The sequence below is a fragment of the Microcaecilia unicolor genome, chromosome 4 (genome assembly GCF_901765095.1).
Source record: "Microcaecilia unicolor chromosome 4, aMicUni1.1, whole genome shotgun sequence".
Classification (NCBI taxonomy): domain Eukaryota; kingdom Metazoa; phylum Chordata; class Amphibia; order Gymnophiona; family Siphonopidae; genus Microcaecilia; species Microcaecilia unicolor.
Genome location: NC_044034.1, coordinates 98,346,485 through 98,361,167, shown reverse-complemented (window position 1 = coordinate 98,361,167; position 14,683 = coordinate 98,346,485). Strand labels below are relative to the sequence as shown.

At 45.6% G+C, this 14,683-nt stretch overlaps 1 protein-coding gene across 2 annotated transcripts in view; it reads right to left on the bottom strand.

Moving 5' to 3' along the window:
* The window catches only part of TSC22D1 (TSC22 domain family member 1), a 202,038-nt gene that overhangs the window by 94,179 nt on the left and 93,176 nt on the right, over nucleotides 1–14,683 (bottom strand). The window contains exon 1 of one of the 2 annotated variants that reach the window (XM_030200531.1): nucleotides 5,848–6,306. The exons of the other annotated variant lie outside the window; for it this stretch is intronic. The gene's annotated coding sequence lies outside the window, so the exon portion shown is untranslated. Of the gene's footprint in view, nucleotides 1–5,847; nucleotides 6,307–14,683 lie in introns of those variants that run through there. 2 annotated transcript variants of the gene reach the window in all.

Below are 14,683 nucleotides of genomic sequence, written 5' to 3'. Positions count from 1 at the left end.
TGCTTTTTAAATTTTTTTTTTTTGACTGCTGACCCAAACATCCTTCTGAGCAATGTGCAGCGTGGCTGATTATACTTTACAACATGTTATTAAATTAGAGATGGGCAACAATTAAAAATTTTAATCAAAATTAATTGTGGTATTATCTGGACTGGATGGCTTGGTACTGGTAAATTCCCACTGCATGGAAATTTGCATACACACACAATTCCTTCCCACAGCACATTGCTCCCCCTCTCCTCCATACTGGCACCTACCTTTATCCTTCCTGCTGCATCCTTCTCCTTCAAGAGGAAATCTACCTGTTACCCTTGTCTGTGTGACACCCTCCTCCCCAGTACCACCCAATCTCAACCCCCACATTTAGGAATCTTCAGGCTATTGACCCCCCTTACCCTATCCTCTTGTGTCTCTAACCTTTTCTCTACCACCACTCCATCTGTCAATGAAGCTGTTTCCTCCTATGATACTATTCTTTCCTCTGCACTGGACACTCTTGCCCCTCTCATGCCCCGTCCTACTAGGTGTACCAAACCCCAGCCTTGGCTGACCTCTAAAATCCGCTACTTTTGTTCCTGTGCCCGCTCTGCTGAATGTTCTTGGCTTAAATCCTGCACCCTTGCCGACTTTATTCATTTCAAATACATGCTTAACTCCTTCCAGTGTGCCCTTTCACTTGCCAAACAGGATTACTTCACCCAATTGACAAATTCCCTTGGCTCCAACCCTCGACTTCTCTTCACCACACTGAACTGTCTTCTCATGGTACCTCTGCCCCCAATTCCCCCATCTCTTTCTCCTCAGACCCTAGCTGACCACTTCCACGATAAAATCCATAAAATCAACCTTGAATTTTCATCCAAACCCTCCCCACCTCTCTCTCCCTTAGTCCTCACCCCCTATTCTCCTCCTTCTTTTTCCTCCTTCTCAGAAGTTTCTACTGAGGAAACTGCCCTTCTTCTTTCCTCCTCTTTCCTCTGATCCCATCCCCACTTATCTACTTAATACTATCTCTCCTACTATTATCCCAGTCATCTGTCACATCCTTAATCTTTCACTCTCCACTGCAACTGTTCCTACGGCCTTCAAACATGCTGTTGTCACTCCATTCCTTAAAAACCCCTCACTTGACCCTACCTGTCCCTCCAACTATCGCTCCATCTCCCTTTCCTCTCCAAATTACTTGAACGGGTCGTTCACTGCCGTTGTCTTGACTTTCTTTCTTCACAACCCATTCTTGACCCACTCCAATCTGGTTTTTGTCCTCTTCACTCTACTGAAACTGCACTTACCAAAGTCTCTAATGACCTGCTACTGGCTAAATCCAGAGGTCTCTATTCCATCCTTATCCTTCTTGACCTATCTGCTGCTTTCGACACTGTTGACCACACAATACTTCTGAATACGATGTCCTCGCTTGGATTCCAGGGCCCTGTTCTTTCCTGGTTCTCCTATTACCTCTCACTTCGTTCTTTCAGTGTTCACTCTGGTGGATCCTCTTCAACCTCCATCCCGCTCTTAGTTGGTGTGCCTCAGGGTTCTGTCCTTGGACCCCTCCTTTTCTCCATCTATACCTCTTCCCTTGGTACCCTAATTTCATCCCATGGCTTTCAATACCATCTTTCCGATGATGACTCTCAGATCTACATCTCCACCCCTGAAATCTCCACCCCTATCCAGGACAAAATTTGTCCGACATTGTTGATTCGATGTCTCAACGTCATCTAAAGCTAAACATGACCAAAACGGAACTTCTCATTTTTCCCCCTAAACCCACCTCCCCTCTTCCCCCTTTCTCTATCTCTGTTAATGGCTCTCACAGTCTCCCTGTCTCCTCGGCTCGTAACCTTGGAGTCATCTTTGATTCCTCTCTCTCCTTCTCTGCACATATTCAACAGGTCGCCAAAACCTGTCGTTTCTTTATCTACAACATTAGCAAAATTCAGCCTTCCCTTTCTGAATACGCTACCAGAACCCTTATCCACACCCTTGTCGCCTCTCGCTTGGACTATTGCAATTTACTTCTCACTGGTCTTCCACTCAGCCATCTCTCTCCTCTCCAGTCTGTCCAAAATTCTGCGGCACGACTTATTTTCCATCAGAATCATTTTACCCACATTAGCCCACTCCTCAAATCACTTACTGGCTCCCTGTCCGCTTCCGCATACAGTTTAAACTTCTCTTACTAACCTTTAAATGCATCCACTCTGCAGCCCCTCATTACCTCTCCACTCTTATCTCTCTCTACATTCCTCCCCATGAACTCCGCTCACTTGACAAATCTCTCTTATCGTCCCCCTTCTCCTCCACTGCTAACTCCAGGCTTCGTTCCTTTTCTCTCGCGGCACCTTATGCCTGGAATAGACTACCTGAACCTATAAGTTTAGCTCCATCTATACCTGTTTTCAAATCTATGCTGAAAACCCACCTTTTCACTGCTGCTTTTAGCTCCTAGCTACTACTCAATTGCCCTCCCCTTGTCCCTTCCTTCCTTCTCACCCATTGCTCTTCATCACCTATTACTTCATTACCCATTACTTTTCATCACCCATATCTGTCTTGTCTGTCTGTATTATTTAGATTGTAAGCTCTTTTGAGCAGGGACTGTCTCTTTGTGTCAGATGTTCAGCACTGCGGTGCATCTGGTAGCGCTATACAAATGCTAATAATAATAATAACAGGTCTGCTGCTAAACCTGTTACCCTTGTAACACAGACACCCATTTCTGTCCTCTCCTGTAGCTGACCCCCTCCCCCAAAGTACACAAGTCCAACATCCCCCCTCCTCCCGCATTTATCTTGACATTTATCTGACGCTTCATAGGGTCTCCGGCAGAGATTCCCACATACTACTTGCAACTAAAGCCGATGTCTTCTCTCTGTTATGACAATGTGAAATAGGATAGGTAGGGGAGAGAAAGCAATGCTGGGCAACAGACCAGGGGCGTAGCCACGGGTGGGCCTGGACGGGCCCAGGTCCACCCATTTTCCCTCCAGGCCCGCCCATCCACAACCGTCGCGCGCTGTCGCTGCCCTTTTGTCCCACGGAGGCAGCGTTCCCTTCTTGCCCTGTCTTCTCCCCAGGCTCCGCTGCATCGTTCCTGCAAGTGGAATCCTTTTCCTTTTCGGCCGTCGCGCTGCGCTGCCATTCACACAGGCAGCTTCGCTCCTCCCTGCCGCGCCAATTCTGGCCCTCTATAATGCACTTCCTGTTTAGGGCCGGATGAACGCGGTGGGGGAGAGCGAAGCTGCCTGTGTGTATGGCAGCGCAGCACGACGGCCGAAAAGGAAAAGGATTCCACTTGCAGGGACGATGCAGCGGAGCCTGGGGAGAAGACAGGGCAGGAAGGAAACGCTGAATGCTGCCTCCGCGGGACAAAAGGGCAGCGACAGCGCGCAAAGGTTGTGGATGGGCGGGCCTGGAGGGAGAGAGGAGGAAGGGACTTGAGGGAAGGGAGAGAGCTACTGGGACATGGGAGGGAGAGGAAGAAGGGACTGGAGGGAAGGGAGAGAGCTACTGGGACATGTGAGGGAGAGGAAGAAGGGACTGGAGGGAAGGGAGAGAGCTGCTGGACATGGGATGGAGAGGAGGAAGGGATTGGATGGGAGAGAGCAGCTGGACATGGGATGGAGAGGAGGAAGGGATTGGATGGGAGAGAGCAGCTGGACATGGGAGGGAGAGGAAGAAGGGACTGAAGGGGAGAGAGCTGCTGGACATGGGAGGGAGAGGAAGAAGGGACTGGAGGGGAGAGAGCTGCTGGACATGGGAGGATAGGGAGAGAAAGAGGGGAGATGGATGAAAGGATGCAGAGAGAAAGGGGAGAGACTGGAAGGATGTGGAGAGAGAGGGGAGACTGAACAGAAAAGGGTAGAGAGATAGAGAGACACTGGATATAAGGAGAGGGGAGATAGAGACACTAGATGGAAGGATCAGGAGAGAGGGTAGATGGGTGGAAGGATGAGGAGAGAAAGAGGGAAGACACTGGATGGAAGGGTAGGGAGAAAAAGGAGATGCTGGATGCAAAAGAAAGAGGGGAGACACTGGAAGGATGGGGATAGAAAGAGGGGAGCTGCTGGATGGAAAGAGGGACAGAGTAGGGAAAGACTGGAGAATAAGAGGAAGGGGCATGTGGAGAACAAGGGTGAGGAAAAGATGAAAAGCCATAGGTGATGAATGGACAGGAAACCCTGGCAAGAGAAAGACGAAGGAAAGCAGAATCTAGAGACTGGGAGCAACACAATGAGAAAAAGTAAATGGCCATACAACAAAGGTAAAGAAAATAATTTTATTTTTAATTTAGGATAAAGTAATATGGTACCTGTGTTAATAAAGTTTCGAAGACCAATACTTCCTTCCTTAGGTCAGGAGAGGATACCATAACAGCATTATACTGATCTGAGGCAGGAGGTTTTGGCCTCTGAAAGCTCATTGAAAAGGGTGTTAGGCTATTAAATTATTTTCTCAATAGAAATCAAACAAAATAAAACATGGAAAAGAAAATAAGATGATACCTTTTTTATTGGACATAACTTAATACATGTCTTGATTAGCTTTCAAAGGTTGCCCTTCTTCCTCAGATCGGAAATAAGCAAATGTGCTAGCTGACAGTGTATATAAGTGAAAACATTCAAGCATTACTATGACAGTCTGACAGGGTGGGAGGAGGGGGTGGGTAGGAAGTATGCATGGGGACATCAAAGCATATCATTGATATTCTAACAGGATGGGTGTGGATAGGTGAGGGGTGGGGTGATCAACAGAGAAATACAGCTTTATGGTTTATAATGGGCTAGGAACACCAGATCCTTGTTAAGTCCTTTCTGTTAGGTGTTAAAATATTCAATCATTCTGACTTCAAAGGTCTTACGTTCTTGTATGGTTTTAAAGTTACCTTTCAGGATTCTCACTGTGAAGTCACTGGTACAGTGTCCTGGTCCTGTAAAATGTTGACCAACAGGCGTGGGAACCCTGCTGGCACCAGTATTGTTCATATGATGTCTATGTAAATTGAATCTTGTCTTAAGCATTTGGCCTGTTTCTCCAATATAGCATCCTTCGTTACATTTTTTACACTGAATGATATATACCACATTGGAAGATGAGCAAGTGAAAGATCCCTTTATGTTATTTTCTGAAACACTGATGCACTGAAAAGCAGCACTTTACCCCGTGTAACAAATGCATCTGATTAGTGTGACTAAATTTTGCTGAGGAAGGGGGGTAGAGAGAAAATTTTGTGCCCACCCACTTTAGGTTCAGGCCCATCCAAAATTGGCAGTCTGGCTACGCCACTGCAACAGACAGGAGTAAAAATTTCTGATCATGATTAAGCCATGATTAAAAAATTAAATCGTAGTTAAAATTTTTAAAAATGAATCCCATTAATAGTGCACTAAATGCCCACCCTTACAATAAACAGCTTGCTTGACAACATCTTTGATAGTGTTTTTACACTGGTGTGAATGTAAAGATGTTGTTGAGAAAGCCGTTCATTGGTTTGTTTCACACTTCAAATTGTCCTATAACACTGGTTGATGGCTTAAATGTGCCAAGTTTTCACATTTAACATTCTTCAGGAGTCTCATTTACTTTGGCCCCCGACACAGGTGTACTGACGTCAAAACACGCGTATTGGGTCTCCAAATGAAAGACTTGATTGTCCCACACTTGATGTAAACTATTTCATTAACATAAAACTATCCCTTTCCATCAATACAAAAAGAATTGCTACTTGCCATGAGCAGTGCTGTACATATAGTGCTCATCACCATTACCTGACTGGGGTGGGGGTGGGTGGGGGAGAAGATTTCATTCCCATGTTTTTCAAAGCAGAATAAAAACCCTTACCTGAAGGACAAAGCAGGAAGGTTTGTTGTTCAAGGACAGTCCAAATAAAGGAAGACCAAATCATGAAAAAATAGAAAAGAAAGTGAAATTAGTAATCATGTAACAGCATTAAAAGTTCAGTTACCATGCAATCAGCTAGAATTCTAGTTTCAAAGTGGAGCACATTTGATATAAACTATCCTACAAGATTCTATACATTTGGGGCGGGGAAAATTAAGCTTCATTAGTAGGTGATAAGTCACCTAAACATTGCAGCCATCTCTGATTGACTGTACTTTGCCCAAGACCTTTGCTAGAATGCTTTGAAACAAAAAAAAAAAGTAAAATCTACTAGATATGTGCATCTATTAGCATACTTATGACATTAATATGCATAAAGTCAATTTGCAAACTTAACACTACTGTGTAAAGTACAAGAATCTAAGGAAAAAGGTCAGATAAACCAAACACAGCAAGGATTGTGGTCCTATTCACATCCTGACAATCCACTTACATGGAATCTATGAGTGGAATTAGCTGCTGTAACTATTTTTTTTATTATTGAAATTTGCTTCTTGATTAACCGCATCAGGCATGTTAGGGTGAATATAGCCTATATATGTATATAAATAAAAACAGAAGATAACATACAAGCAGGCCAAAGACAGAACATGAAACCAGCCTCAACCATCTTAGCAAAATAAGGTACTGGGTTGTAGCAATGTACCAAAGAAATTCTGGGACTGCTGACACTTTTGTTTTAGCTTCCCTCTCTCTTCACAACACACCTTTCTGGAGCTCTGTATCTCACCATAAATTAACCAGTGTTGTACACCGCTTTGACAACATCTTGAAGTTTGTGGCGGTAAAATTTTAAATATCCCCTTCCTTCCAGGCAATCAGAGACTATGCTACACATTGATTCCTTATTGTCCTAGTTTTACTGGAAACATTTCTACTAGTGGTGGACAATATCTAGAAAAATAATTATAGGACTCAACCAAAAATTTTTAGGTGTCAAAAGAATTTTTTTTCTGATCTCTTTCTGGATATTTTATTCTATTGACTGGTTTTATTTTGCATGCTTTATTGCCTTTAATTTTGTTTGTATTTGCTCTCTCCCTTTTGGCAACTGCTGTCAGAATTCATCCAGCCTAGCTTTCCTTCTCTTTCTTTATCCTGAGGAACCAGGCACCTGGGTGACCTAGAGCCTGGAATTTTACAATTTTTCTCACAGTACTTCTTTTCAGCCTTTTAGATTTGGGGGAGGGGGAGACGAACAAAAAGCTTTTTTGCCAGATATTAATGAAAGACAATAAAGAACCCTGTAGCATTAACACCAGTAAAGGATGAAATCATAAATAACTGCTCCCTCCCCAGCCTCTCTCATGCCCCTCTCCCTAGCCTTCACCCAGCCTCTCACGCCCCCCCCCCCTTCAGCCTTCACCCAGCCTCTTTCGTGCCCCTCTCCTCAGCCTTCACCCAGCCTCTTACACGGCCCCCCCTTCAGCCATTACTCACAACACTGCTTCAAACCCCTCCTCTCCCCCTGCACGGTGATCCCTTCTGTCCCGCTTTTGCTTATATGTGATAGTAAACTATGTACTAGAAAACCATGAACAAGCTTTGTTCTGCTCACGCTCATCTGCAGTAAGCTGATTGCTACTTATGTTCTATTTCCAGTATCATCTCTATGCTGATGACACCCAACTGTATCTCTCCACACCAGACATCACCGCGGAGACCCAGGCAAAGGTATCGGCCTGCTTATCCGACATTGCTGCCTGGATGTCCAACCGCCACCTGAAACTGAACATGTCCAAGACCGAGCTTATCGTCTTTCCACCAAAACCCACTTCTCCTCTTCCTCCACTTTCTATCTCAGTTGATAACACCCTCATCCTCCCCGTCTCATCTGCCCGCAACCTCGGAGTCATCTTTGACTCCTCTCTTTCCTTCTCTGCGCATATCCAGCAGATAGCCAAGACCTGTCGCTTCTTCCTCTTTAACATCAGCAAAATTCGCCCTTTCCTCTCTGAACACACCACCCGAACTCTCGTCCACGCTCTCATTACCTCTCGCCTGGACTACTGCAACTTACTCCTCACCGGCCTCCCACTTAGCCATCTATCCCCCCTTCGGTCTGTTCAGAACTCTGCTGCACGTCTCATATTCCGCCAGAACCGATATACTCATATCACCCCTCTCCTCAGGTCACTTCACTGGCTTCCGATCAGATACCGCATTCAATTCAAGCTTCTCCTTCTTACCTACAAATGCACTCAGTCTGCTGCCCCTCACTACCTCTCTACCCTCATCTCCCCTTACGTTCCCGCCCGTAACCTCCGTTCACAGGATAAATCCCTCCTCTCAGTACCCTTCTCCACCACCGCCAACTCCAGGCTCCGCTCATTCTGCCTCGCCTCACCCTATGCTTGGAACAACCTTCCTGAACCCTTACGCCAAGCCCCCTCCCTGCCCATCTTCAAGTCTTTGCTTAAAGCCCACCTCTTCAATGCTGCGTTCGGCACCTAACCCTTACCGTTCAGTGAATCCAGACTGCCCCAATTTGACTGCCCCGATCGGACCGACCGTTCACTTGTCTATTAGATTGTAAGCTCTTTGAGCAGGGACTGTCTCTCTTTGTTAAATTGTACAGCGCTGCGTAACCCTAGTAGCGCTCTAGAAATGTTAAGTAGTAGTAGTAGTAGTATTCATGCTTACCTGTGACATTATGCTATTTGCTACTTGCTATCGATGACAGCAAGTTATTCACTATGTCTGCCTTGTTCACGCTTATTTGCAACAATAAGCTAGAGGCTATCTCGGTTCTGTTCATGCTTATCTGTGATAGGAAGCTATTTGCTTTCTCTGTTCTGTTCATGCTTATCTGTGACAATAAGCTATTTGCTTCTTCCTGACATGTTTTCTTAATACAACACTATCATCACACATGTCAAAATCTTCCTACTACCGATAAACCACACTAAGCAGTAGCCCAAAACATCTGAGATACAACCACAACACATTACCTAAAACCAACATGAATATCAACAGAATTATTCTAATAATTTACTTTCTCCCCCTAATTCACTACGCATGGACTAACCACAACACAAACAATAATCCGGCCACACCACAAATACCCCACAAACAACTCAATCACAACCGACCAGACCTAAAAGATAATAACCAACTAAAAGGGAAAACAAACACACACGGAAATATCTACCTAGTGCCTTTAACTGAGCTGCTTTGGATGGACACAAAAATCTATATCTATGCCGGTGAAATGCAACCTCTCATACCCACTGAACCAGATCTACCCACAATTTTGAATGAACTGACTGTCTAACAGCAACTCAGGAATGGACAAAAAAAATCCCAAATTCAGCTTGAATCTAAAACACAACAGAGATACTGTGGGTTCTTAATACAAGTGGACAGGTACTTGACTTCAAAATACCCCCTAAAATCACAGGTCAGGAATCTTTAGAGACTGCTAGAATTTATTTTGATCCCACAAATTCAAACATTTAAAAATGTTCTATCACCTGAGGCAACTATGAAATCTCTCTCCAAATACTGAAAAGATAAATCTGGCCACAGGGGTCTATACCATCATGACTGGACTACTGTAATACCCTGTACATTGTCAAACCAACAATTTTGCACCAGCTCCAACTAATTCAGAATGTTGAGGAATGAGAGAAGGCTGCAAGTGGCGTGATCATATCGCACCTTCCAGAAAAAACTACACTGGCTAACTAGGGGAAGGGAAGGAAATGGGACTTGATATACCGTCTGCAACTACATTCAAAGTGGTTTACATAGTATATACAGGTACTTATTTGTACCTGGGGCAATGGAGAATCACAAGGAGCTGCAGTGGGAATCCCCAGGATCAAAGTCCAATGTACTAATCACTAGGCTACTCCTCCACTCTACTAGTATCTTACAGGGCCAAATATAAAGCTCAATCTTTGATTATTAAGGTCCTCAGACAAATTGGGCCAGAGTACCTAAAGAATGTTAGCCCTCTACATTACTTTGCAGTCCTCTCAAGGAGCATCACTATCTGTACCCTTGTTAAAAGAAACTGCATAATGTGATACCCACCAGCAAGCATTCTCAGGAGTAGCCTCTATACTTCCAGAGAGGCTATGCTGAACTAAAGACTACCTTTGTTTCAGGAAGCAAGTGAAAGCTTGGCTCTTTCCCCAAACCTTTAAAACATGCAACAACTGACTATTCAGTCACTCCGCCCAGGGCTAGCTTACTGCATACTCTGAAAAAACAGGTTTGTTCCTTATATCATAGTCAACTTCAGTTTATCCTATATATAATCTCTCAACTGCATTTGCCCCTCGTCTACCTATTAAGATGTTTCATTGTATCATACTAACTATATGAACAGCGTTAGAGCATTAAAATAACAGATACGATTCTAATGTATACCTACTGTGTTTAATTTGTATTGTGCTGACATTGCAAATATATCTGTTATATGAATGTTCTTCCAAGTTGCCTATTATAGTATCATTCATATTCTGATTACATTTATGATTTATAGTGCAATTAAATGATTATATTTATGATACTGTTTCAAGTTAGTCCTATTACTAGGATTTTACTTTGCCATCTCCAAATGTACCTCATTGATTGTATTCATGCTTATTTTTGTTCATTTTATTACTGTTTTACATCACTTTGTATGAATCTCTTCATAAAGGTAGTTAATAAACCCTAATAAAGGAGAAATTAGACCTTATCTGCTAATTTGCTTTCCTTTAGTCCCTCCGGACCGGCCCAGAGCTTGACTGATGGGTTGTGCACACCTTCCAGCAGGTGGAGACTGAGAATTCTGACTCATCCAAGATAGCCAATAAGAGCCCTTGCTAGGCTGAAAAGAATCCAGTATACGGTAGCAAAGCAGAAAGATTGAAAGATGGAATCTGTGCACCCGGGAACCTGAGCAGCCAAGAACACAAGACTAATTATAAGCCTGTGCCACATGCCTAAAGTGCCTCACTTCTCCTAGGCACACAGGTATAGCATAAGAATGTGATAGGCATGGAACAATGAAAAAAAAATGGCTTTTTTCTTTTTAAACACTGTAGAAGAAACCGGAATGGACAGGTTCCTTCGAAAGAAAGAATATTCACATATATCACTGAATGGGAGGGATCTAGGCCAGTCTGGAGGGACTAAAGGAAAGCAAATTAGCAGGTAAGGTCTAATTTCTCCTTCCTTAGCACCCCTCTAGACCGGCCCAAAGCTTGACTGATGGGAAGTAACAGAGCAGTGAAGTCATGGGCGGGACCCCAGCAACCCTGCTGTAAGAACCTGCGCGAACACAGTATCCCGATGACTCTGCACGTCCAACCTGTGATGTTTGGAAAAGAAATGTAAAAGATGACCAAGTCGCCACTCTGCAAATTTCCAAAGCAGGGATTCAACATCGTTCAGCCCAGTACGCCACCTGACCCCTAGTACAGTGGGCCTTTACTCCCGCAGGAGCTGGTCTGCCTGCCAAAAGGTAAGCAGAGGCAATCATCTCCTTGAGCCAATGAGAAATAGTAGTCTTAGAAGCTGCTAGACCCTTCCGAACTCCTCCGATGAGGACAAACAAGTGACCTGTGTGCCGAAACTCCTCTGTAAGCTTCAAATAAAATTTGAGAGCCCTTCTGACATCAAGGCACTTGAGTCGGCGTTGCTCCTCCGAACCCACAGAAGATCCTAGGAAGGGCAAAACCATGGACTGAGAAACGTGAAAACGCAACAAGACCTTGGGAATGAAGGAGGGAACTGGTCTCAAGACCACACGGTCCTTTGTAAACTCCAAAAATGGTGATTGACAAGTAAAAGCATGTAACTCCGAAACTCTCCTAGCGGAAGCAATAGCCACCAGGAAAACCACCTTGAGTGTCAAGTCCTTCAAAGTACAGGATGTAAGAGGCTCAAAAGGAGGACAAGACAGTGCAGAGAGAACCAAATTTAGATCCCGCAAGGGGAAAACCGTTCGTGCAGGAGGTCGCACGTGACCCACTCCCCTCAAAAAATGAACCACACCCGAATGGGAGGCCAGGTACTTACCCTGAACCCGACAAGATAATGCCACCATCTGAACTTTAAGTGAGGCCAGCGCCAACCCTTTTTCAAGCCCCCACTGCAAAAAATTCAGAATGTGCGCAATGGAGGCCGAAAAGGAGAAACACTCATCTCACCACACCACTCCTCAAACACTCTCCACGTCCTGATTTAATTAAGGGAAGTGAAAACACGCCGGGACCTTAGCATGGTAGCAACTAGTCCTGCCGTGTAACCTCTCAGTCAACCTTGCCTGCTCAACAGCCAAGCCATAAGACAAAATCGGCTGGGGTCCGGATGATTTACAACAGCCCTGGATGTTCTGACAACTTGAGAGGAGACCTGACGAGAAGACTCAGAAGGTCGTTGTAACAGGGTCTGCGAGGCAGTCGGAGATATTACAATCACCTGACCCCTGTGAATCTCTACCTTTTGGATCAGGCAACCTCAGAGGGGCCATGGAAGAAAGGCGTACAGCAGACTCTCCGGCCATGGCTGTAGAAGCACATCAATCCCTTGAGCCTTAGAGTCCCTCTGGCGGCTAAAGTACCTTGGCACCTTCACACTGTTCGCTGAGGCGAACAGATCTATGGTCGGAAGTCCACAGTGACGCACTACCTCTTGAAACAAATCATCGCTGAGGGTCCACTCTCCAGGAACCAGAGTGGTGCGACTGAGAAAATTCACTTGCACATTTTCTACTCCTGCCACATGAGCTGCTGAAAGAGTCAGAAGATGAAACTCCGCCCAGCTCATTAGCTTGGCAGTTTCCTGCTCTGAAGACTTTTGGTTCCTCCCTGTCGAATGACATATGCTACAGCTGTGGCACTGTCTACAAGATGCGTACTGAGCACCTTCTAGTAATGGACAGAACGCTCGCAGGGCTAAGAATATTGCTTTCGTCTCCAAGAGATTGATGGAACTGTTTGCCTCCTCCAGTGACCAAAGTCCTTGCACATACTGTCCCAGACAATGGGCTCCCCAGCCCCTCAGACTGGCATCTGTCGTAACTACGATCCACTGGGGAGCATTCAGAGGCATTCCCCTGGAGAGGTTGGCTGACCAAAGCCACCAAAGGAGGCTGCCTTGCTCCTGCACCGAGCGCAGACATTTCTTCCAAAGCAAATCCCTCTGAGGAGACCACCTGGAGAGCTCTGCAGCAATCTCATGTGGGCCCTGGCCCAGGGTACCGCCTCTATTGTCATCGCCATGGATCCCAGAACCTGCAGGTAGTCTTTCGCGGATGGTAGTGCGGCCTGGAGGAATTGGCGAATTCGAGTCCACAATCTGAGAATTCGGGCCACCTTCAAGAACACCCGACCCTTCTGAGTGTCAAAATGCACCCCTAAGTAATCTAGGAGCTGAGAGGGCTGCAGGTGACTCTCCTAGAACCTCACCACCCAACCCAGGGACTGTAGAAACTGGACCACTCGCTTCGTGACCTGCCGGCTCTTGTGGACGGACTTGGCCCTGACGAGCCAATCGTCTAGGTAAGGGTGAAGCAAAATCCTTTCCTTCCCAAGGGCTGCCGCCACTACCACCATGACCTTGGTAAAGGTTCAGGGAGTCGTAGCTAGACCAAAAGGTAAAACTCAAAACTGGTAGTGTTGGCCTAGGATGGGGAAGCGCTGGTGTAATGGACAGATCGGGATATGAACATAGGCTTCCATCAGATCTAGTAATGTCAAAAATTCTCCTGGCCTGACCGCCACAATAACCGAACGGATTGTCTCCATACGAAAGGAGGAAACTATGAGGGACCGGCTGACTGCTTTGAGATCCAGAGGTGGTCACAAAGAGCCTTCTTTCTTGGGAACTAGAAAGTAAGCTGAGTAGCATCCCTGAGTTCTGCAGCCGGAACTGAAAAAAATGGCCTGAAGGCTGAGAAGATTCTGTAGAGTGTCCCTGACAACAGCTGCTTTGACGTGAGATCGTAAGGGAGGCTCCAGAAAAACATTGAGCAACGGACGTGCAAATTCTAAGGCGTACCCTTCTCAGATAACCTCCAAGACCCACTGGTCGGTGGTGATCTGAGCCAAATGCGCTCCTACGGGAACCAGAGGCTGGGCCCCCAACACCTTCATTGAGAGGGATGAGCGTGAGACTGGAAAGAGGCTACAGAATCCTTACCTCCTCTGCGAGCGCCACAAAAGGACCGAGTCCGTTGGAAGAAATGTCCATTGTGCTGGAGCCAGCTTATCCAATTGGACGCGCCAAAAATCGCACCCTCAACTATGACCCGACAACAGACCTTGACCTGAGGACTTAGGCCGATGTTCCGGAAGTTTCCCCTAGACTGCGAACCAACTTTTCTAAATCCTCCCCAAATAACAGAGAGCCTGTGAAAGTAAACTTTCTGGGCTTAGACTTAGACACTGCATCCGCAGACCAACCTCTCAGCCACAGAGATCTCCTGGCCATGACTCCCAATGCCAAAGACTTAGCCAACACTCGCAACAGTTCATATAAGGAATCTACTAAAAAAGCTGAACACGTCTCCAGCTTAGACACCTCCTCATCTATAAAAGACACATCATCAGAGGACCTGTCAAGCAGCTTCTTGGCCCACCGGAAACAAGCTCTAGCTACCAAGGAGCCACAAATGGCCACCTGAACAGCTAAGGCCAAAACATCAAAATTGCTCTTGAGTAACGCTTCCAGCCAACGATCTTGTACGTCCTTAAGCGCCATACCCCCATCTACGGGCACAGTATTGTGCTTCGTGACCGCCGAGACCACAGCATCCACTATAGGAGGCTTTAAAAGA